The 8,500-nt window shown below is 40.9% G+C and overlaps 1 non-coding gene across 1 annotated transcript; it reads right to left on the bottom strand.

Moving 5' to 3' along the window:
- Positions 1-1,368: 1,368 nt before the first annotated feature.
- On the bottom strand, positions 1,369-1,442 carry TRNAN-GUU (transfer RNA asparagine (anticodon GUU)). The gene has a single exon. It is a non-coding gene; the product is annotated as a tRNA-Asn (tRNA).
- Between the last annotated feature and the right edge of the window lie 7,058 nt (positions 1,443-8,500).

The following is an 8,500-nucleotide window of genomic DNA, read 5'->3' as shown; positions in this document are numbered from 1 at the left end:
TTACCCACTTTACAAGATTTGGAGCAAAATAGTAATGAAACTTCATAAAAACCAATTCAAGTACCATTTTGGTTTTAAATTAATTAGGTAGCTGTATGTTAGAGGAAAGAACTTCCAAGCAGGCAGTACAGCAGGAAGGAGCTGGGGCTTGGGCCTCACGACCCAGGCTCCAAACTCACTGCAACTTCAGGCAAATGACTCAGCCGATTACTCAGTCACACTGTGCCTCAGTTGCCTCATCTATACAATGGCAATAATAGGACCCGGAAGGCTTATGAAGATTACACGCCTTTCTCTATGAAAGCACTCAATAAAATTCGCCTTTATTAATATGTCATCTGAGCTGAAATATAACGAAGAGTATAAAACAATATATTCACAGGTATGAGATGTATTAGTTCTTACATCTTTCTTCAAAACTGCCTTTCCATTTTCTGTAGTCCAAGCCAAGACAATAATTATTATAATGAAACTATGATTATTTTTCAAAGTAATAGAATACAAGGTAACGATTTTGAGAGGGCTTTGCATTTTGGGAAATAAAAGGTAGGAGACTTTGAAAGTAGAAAGTTGAAGCAAAATGTGGTAGCAGCTTCACTTGTAATCTTTCATTTCATTCTTTTTTTTTTTTTTCTTAACAATCATACTATTGTAAAAGGGTTTTTCTCCTTTTCTGCATCGATGGGAAGTGTTGCAGGCTTGTTTTATTCTCTACTAAATTCAAGCGTGTTAGTAGAAAAAGTAAAATGTAACATATATTCTTACAATATTGTCCACATAAAAGATTTACTGCAACAAAAATGATCTGAAGGCACTAATACCAGGAACAATTAATGTTTAAATCGCAAACGGAGCAGATGTTTACACTGACAGGGAACAAAAGGGCGTCCATGCTTCAACAAAATGCGAGAGTTTTCCGTTTGCAGCCTGAAGTTGACACTGTTGAAATGCGTGCATTTCGGTGGCCCCGTGACATTTCATGCGTCCCGAAGCGGAGCAAGATGAGCCGGGGCCGAGCTCCCTGTGAACGCGCAGCCCTCCGGGGACGCGCAGAGCTGGAGCGGCGGGCGCGCGCGGCTAACGGGCCCGCGCGGTCTCTGCGCGTCCCCGCCCCGGGATCCCGGCGAGGCCTAGACCCCCGCGACGACCCAGGGGAAGGGGTGGCTGCGCTCACCTGCAGACGGGAGAGGACGGCGAGGAGAGGAGGTCTCAACATGGGCGGAAACCAAAGGGCTCGCCGGCAGGCAACGCGGTGTGAGGATTGCTGGTTTATCTTCTTGGTCCCTCAAAATCCACCCCAGTTTAGCCCGGAGGCCTGAACTCCCATTTGTGCAAAACTTCCTGCGCGCCGCTCGTAAAACGAGAGCGCGTCCCTGGGTGGGCTCGAACCACCAACCTTTCGGTTAACAGCCGAACGCGCTAACCGATTGCGCCACAGAGACTCCCATGCCGCCTGCTCCTTCTGCCACAGTCTTTACGAAGAATATTAAAGGCGGTGTGTGACTTGCCCCTTTCTGCTTTCTGATTGGTACTATCAGAACCAAACTATTTCACTTCATGTTTCCAACCCTCTTAATTCTATTTTCCACCTTTTAAGCATATCGAAAAATTGTACAACAAAATCAAGCAGAATTGCAGATTGCAGGATATATTACTATTGCTCCCCTCACCAAGTCCCATTTGGAAAGTTTTGTGGCAGAAAAATAACTATTTCTGATTAGTTTTATTTTATGAGGAAATCAAAGTTTTCATCTTGTGAGCTGAGAAACTTTCCTTTTGTTTCAATTTGCCCAGTGCTTCGCTCGCTAATCTCTCGTGATTTACTTGTGTGTTATTCCAAGGTCATCTGAATTGTATTTATTTGAGTGCTTTATTTTTATTTTCAGGTATTATTAAATGTATAGATCAAATCCCTATTTGTTTTGTGCTAAAGACAGTACAATGAATTTCACACTAATATTTTGTTACTGGTAAGAAACATCAGGGGGGAAAAAAAGCTACAGGAACATTCCTTAGTCCCAGTGGGTTGTAGTTTATTGCTAAATCTGCCCTCCTCCCTGGAATTAGTCTATACACCCACATCGAAGCCATACCCCTTAAAACACACATCTCGAAAGATAATTAAAACCCAATTTGAGGAAAGAGAAGTTGAAGAAGAAAAAGGAATGATGAATAACTCCTGAAAACTGTTAGCGCAGAAACACTGCAGGCAAGCGTGTTCCATCCCTATAAACACTTAAATGAAAATCGTTCCCTTTGTGTGAATGTTTCCTGGTGCTTTTGAAGGTACTCTTCAAAGTTCCAAACGCTTTTTTTCTCCCTTCTTCTCTCCTCAAAGAATTGCGAGCTTCCGCTCGAAAACGTGATGTTTGAATTTTTAACAGTCACTAAATTGCTCGGCACAGAATCCCTCCAAAAACAGTCGCTATCGTGATTTACAGACGTTGTAAGCGACGCGTCTTAGTCCAATCAGCATTTTGAGTTCCCGTTGCGTGATAAGACAACTTAAATTGGCTTTGGAACCAATTAGAAGCCGAGTTCCCTGAAAGCGTTGAGATGTTAAACAGCTGGGAATTCACGCCAAGCTGCACCACTCCTCTTTCAACAAACTTTTGGAAGTGCACTTAAAATTTTTGAATTTGAAAAAACAATCTAGGAAATGCTTCTACAGAGCATATGAGAAGTCTGATTTCATTAGACGATGCTGCCTTTTCTACTTGGTAATATTTTATGTACCTCAGGTACTGGCTTTTCTTCTCCAAATACCAAACTGAGTGCCCTTTCCTCTATTGCTTTTGTGACTATCCAGTTAGAACAGACCAATTGGAGTACCTCACTGCCCCTTCATTCAGTATTTACTCTCTTGTTTAATGTAGTATTAGGAAGGGTTCTACTCATGTAGAGCTCTTCAGCTCCAATATCTTTTCCTCACTTCAGTCATCATACTAGCATTCGACTTTTAAAAAGAGAAACAATGAGAAGCAGTTGAGAAAAACTAACTCAGGAATATTAACTCATTGTAGGCTGAAAAATTGTCTATGTAAGTACCACTATTGCTTTTAAAACTGTCTTCAAGCCTGATTCTGTAGCTTTTAACATCTTACATAAAATAACTGGCTGTTTCCATGGTTAGCTAGCTCTGCCTTTTATTCCCTCTGCACTTGAAAATACTTCAAAGGAGCATATAAATATTTAAAATATTGAATGAACTCTGAACATTTTATTCCAATGATCTATATCAAACAGCTTTTATGCAGAATGACCACTAACAAAAATAAGGGAGCAGTATGCATTGTCATTTAAATCTTTGTGATTATCTCATCTTAGGCCATAAAATTTATGTTCAGTTTTTAAAGTCAAACCAAGACCACTGGATTTTTAGAAACGTATTATTTTTACTTAATTTTAAGATAACCCAAGATAAATGATTCCTCTAGCTTCATTAGCACTTGAGTTTTTATAATTGCTAAAAGTGAAATGGACCGGGCATTTTGCCCCCTTTTTTGGATATTGTACACAAGTGAACTGCAGGTTTACTTTTCCCAAGAATATGCCCTATCAGTGGGGTTCATCTGTGCAGATTCATGGGCCTATGTATTTTATTTTCTTTTGGAGAGGAAAAGAGAGACAAAAGCAAGAACAACTGAGCAACTAGGATTCACCTACACAGGCAAGACACAATGGACCACACTGATCTATAGACCTTCCAGATATCAGGAATCCAAGGCTTTCAGATAATATCCCTCCAGCTTCATCCTAACAGCATAGGCAACTCACAGGATTGCCATTAGCATGATTGTGCATGACCTGAATTCTTCTTCATTTCTGTATTTCAGAAGTGCGGTGATAGAGTTGTTAAAAATGAAAACCCCAGTTAGAATTTTTATTTATTTATTTATTTAAATAGCCAGACATAGTGGCTCATGCCTGTAATCCCAGCACTTTGGGACACTGATGCGGGTGGGTCAACTGAGGTCAGGAGTTCGAGACCAGCCTGGCCAACACGGTGAAACTCGTCTCTACTAAAAATACAAAATTAGCCGGGCATGGTGGTGCCTGTAATCCCAGCTACTCGAGAGACTGAGGCAGGAGAATCACTTGAACCCAGGAGGTTGAGGTTGCAGTCAGTCAAGATCACGTCATTGCACTCTAGTCTGGGTGACAAGAGCAAAAACTCTGTCTCAAAAAAAAAAAAAAATTAGAATTTTTAAAAAATCTAGGGAGTTACAGAAGTCATCGCAATAAATGGAAGACAGTGGCACCAGGAAATAAGTTAAAAGATAACACTACACAGATGTCACTGAGAGCAAGAGGAGAACTATGAACCCAATTCTCAAAACAAATACGAGTCACATTTTATAACTGATTTACAAGTAAAAGTAAATCGAACTCTTCCAACCAGTCTCAAGCTTAAACCACATTTCCTACTCACCAAAAGTATCCTTCTCATATAAAACTGGAGGACTAGAGTCACCTATGTTTAACAATCCAACAGCAGCATCACAGAAACTGGCATTTGGCTGGGCATGGTGGCTCACACCTGTAATCCCAGCACTTTGAGAGGCTGAGGCTGGAGGATAGCTTGAGATCAGGACTTGAAGACAAGCTGGGGCGACATAGGAAGACTTCATCTCCCTAAAATACAAACATTAGCTGGATGTGGTGGTGTGTGCCTTTAGTGCCAGCTGCCCGGGAGGCTGAGGCAGTAGGAGCACTTGAACCTGGGGAGGTTGAGTCAGCTGCAGTTAGCCATGATCATACCACTTCATGTCAGCCTGGGCGACAGAGCAATATCCTATTTCAATAGGATATTGAAACCAGCATTAAGATATATTAGCATATTTCTTTTTTATCGTTTTTTTTTTTTTTTTTTTTTTTTTTTTGAGACGGAGTTTCGCTCTTGTTACCCAGGCTGGAGTGCAATGGCGCGATCTCGGCTCACCGCAACCTCCGCCTCCTGGGTTCAGGCAATTCTCCTGCCTCAGCCTCCTGAGTAGCTGGGATTATAGGCACGAGCCACCATGCCCAGCTAATTTTTTGTATTTTTAGTAGAGACGGGGTTTCACCATGTTGACCAGGTTGGTCTCGATCTCTCGACCTCGTGATCCACCCGCCTCAGCCTCCCAAAGTGCTGGGATTACAGGCTTGAGCCACCGCGCCCGGCCTCTTTTTTATTGTTTTTTAAAGCTGTATCACTTAGTTGGAAAATCTAGTGAAATTATTCAGATAATTATCTTCAAAGAGACATGGTTCAAGAGGAAAGGTAAAGGGGGCAAAATAATATACCAATATTCTGCCTGGTAGGTTCAAACAAAAATTATTTTTTTTTAACTTCATGAACCTCTCTTATGTATATGGAAGTACTTTTAAAACATTTTTTATAGCTTTAATAATGCAGAGCTAACATTTTAATCACTGCAGATCTCTTAGTAGAAGAGTGTTATTTGCAAACAGTATCAATGATTTCATCTGGGTCCAGACCAATAAAATCTTAGATCTAGCTAGAAATGGTTGTAGGGTGGAGGGGTGAAAAGGAGAAGAACTTGAACTTTCTTCAGTGTCTTGGTATACGGGGGAAACTTCTGCTGAAAGAGCATAGGGTTGTCCTAGTAAGTTGGCTAAGTTCTGTATCATCTTCCATCTCCTGACTACAACGCTATTAACTAGGGAGCCACAGCCTTTAATTTTCCATGAGGTGTTCACAGAAGCAACTTGGGGCAACGGTTCTTTGCTATTCCATCTAGACAGAAAAAACGCTGACAAATTGACAGTCCTGCCTAGCCTTCCGAACTCATCTATTAAAAATCATCACTAAAACTGTTAGAATAGATACAGATATCCTCTTTCCATTTGCTTTAAAATAATAAAGTAATCAGGTGCCCAAGGAAGACCTGATTCCTCAGCTGTGACTGTCAGAGGCTGTGGGTAGGGAATAGGAGGGTCAAACAATCCACTGAGGAACTGAGAGACAAAAAAAAGTGTGGGAGAAAAAAAAGGGGAGAAAAAAAGTGTGGAATGAATTCAGCAAGGTAGGCAAATGGAGGAAGAAGAGCACTAAATATTGCGTGATTCGGGGTAAGTGCACCTTTGTTTCCTCCTCTATAAAATTAATAATATTTGCCCTACCTAATTAATAGGCCTATTAGAAATTAACAAGTGGATTTATGGTTTTTCACCTCTAAAATGTTAGACAAATATGCCATTTAAAATTTTAAAACTAAGGCCAGCCATGGTGACTCACACCTATAATCCAGTGTTTTGGGAGGCCAAGGTGGGAGGATCACTTGAGGACAGGGGTTCAAGACCCGCCTGGGCAACATAGTAAGACCCTGTCTCTACAAAAATAGTAATAATAATAATAAAGTTATCTCAGTCTGGTGGCATGTGCCTATAGTCCTAGTTACTTGGGAGGCTGAGGCAATAGGCTGGCTTGAGCCCAGGTATTTGAGATTACAGTGAATTATGACCCTATCACTGCACTCCAGCCTGGGCCACAGAACAAGCCCCTGTCTCTAAAACAAACAAAGTTAAAGATGAATGGTTCTGTTTAAAATAAATGAAAGAAAAAAAATACTATCCTAATTCAATCAGAGGGTACAATTTTGGTTAAACTAGAGAATCTAAGCCTCTTGCCATTAAGGTCAAGATGAGTTATTCAGAAAAAGCTACCAGACAGCATCACATACTTCCTAGTGGCCTCCAGGTGTTCCCAGCAGTGGCATAGAGGGCGTGATGTAAGGATGAAACCAGCCTGGGCAACATGGTGAAACCCGTTTTCTGCCAAAAATCAAAAAGTTAGCCGGGTGTGGTGGTGCATGCTTGTATCCGCAGCTACTCCAGAGGCTGAGGTGGGAGGATCCCTTGAGCCCAGGGAGACAGAGGTTGCAGTGAGACAAGATTGTGCCACTGCACTCCAGCCTAGGTGACACAGCGAGACCTTATCTCAAAATAAATAAATAAATAAAAAGGATGAAAACACTGCCCTCCATTTCCACAGTTCCAGGAAATTTCAGGTATGGGGGGTACAGACCAAATGCCCCAGAAATTGTTCCCACCTTGCTACCTTGAACGAAAGGCAACTAACTCATGAAGACAATTATTCCTAGTAAAATGTTGGTACTCAGCACATGGTTCATTCAACAAATAGTTGTTGCATCATTATAATTTTGAAGTCATATAAACATCTTTGGGATTTATAGATATAGGTGGTGATCTAGATTTTAAGCAAGCTTGACCTAAAACCCGTATTTGAAAAAAGTAACTTTTAAAGGATTATGGAATGATTCACCTTAGAATAGTGTAAACAGCAAGTGCTCTGTGTATTTACAGTATGATCCCACCAAAAGGATGATTTTAAAATATGAGATAATAGGAATCAAGTATTTGCCCAGTGCCTGGAATTTACGGGGTATAGTAAAAGTTGGTTTATTTTCCCTGTGGTTCTTTCGGGTCATTATTAGTCAGCTAGCAGCCCAAGTTTCCTCTTCGTTTATTTCCTATCTGTGGTCAGTTACATGGATTCGAACTTTGCAATGTCTCTCAACTTTTACTTTGTCCTCTCCTTCTCACCCCTATTCCCACCACTCAGTATTAATCCAATACATCCCATGTACCTATTTCTGGGCCATAACCTAGTTTCCAACAAATGTGAACCAAAAATATTATAGTATTATAGATAGCATATGTGATGCACATTTACTGTTAGACCTGTGCTGAATATGACACAGGCATCATTTTTCTCTACTCTGTAAGACAGGTACTGTGTTATGTCCCTCTTATGGAAATGACGGCTTACAATGGTTTACATTTTAACTTTAAATCTGTTTAAACTTCAAATAAATAGCCCAAGATGCCACCTGCTCTGTCTTGTTTTTTTGTTCACACCGCTACTTAGAACACCCGCCTGTCTATCTCACCTACTAAAATCTTAATCCTCCTTCAGATTTAGTCTCATCCTCTATGAAACCTTTCCTGCTCCCACCAACTAGATGTAGTGTTTCCTTCTTGTAAACCTTCTCCCACTCTTTACTTCTCCAAATCTCACATTATAACCATTTCTGTGCTTAATTCCCCCTCGAATTTGTGTACTCCCTCAGGTTACAAACATTATCCTTCTTTAAACTTACTGTAGCACCTGAGTTAGTCAAGTAAAAAAATGTGTTGAATAACTGAAAACTGGTAAGTGAAAATAAAAGAACTATATTCAATATTTTTTATAGAAAACCAGTGCAGTTAGCCGGGCACAGTGGCTCATACCTGTAATCCCAGCCCTTTGGGATACCTAGGTGGGTGGATCACCTGAGGTCAGGAGTTCGAGACCAGTCTGGCCAACATGGTGATACCCTGTCTCTACTAAAAATACAAAATCATGGTGGCACATTCCTGTTAATCCCAGCTACTGGGGAGGCCGAGGCGAGAGAATCACTTGAACCCGGGAGGCGGAGGTTGTAGTGAGCCGAGAAGACATCATCTCAAAAAAATAGAGAGAGAGTAGATGTCC

Source organism: Saimiri boliviensis, chromosome 8 (genome assembly GCF_048565385.1).
Source record: "Saimiri boliviensis isolate mSaiBol1 chromosome 8, mSaiBol1.pri, whole genome shotgun sequence".
In the NCBI taxonomy this organism is placed as follows: Eukaryota; Metazoa; Chordata; class Mammalia; order Primates; family Cebidae; genus Saimiri; species Saimiri boliviensis.
The sequence above is the reverse complement of the archived record's forward strand: the minus strand, read 5'-3'. Positions and strand labels throughout refer to the sequence as shown.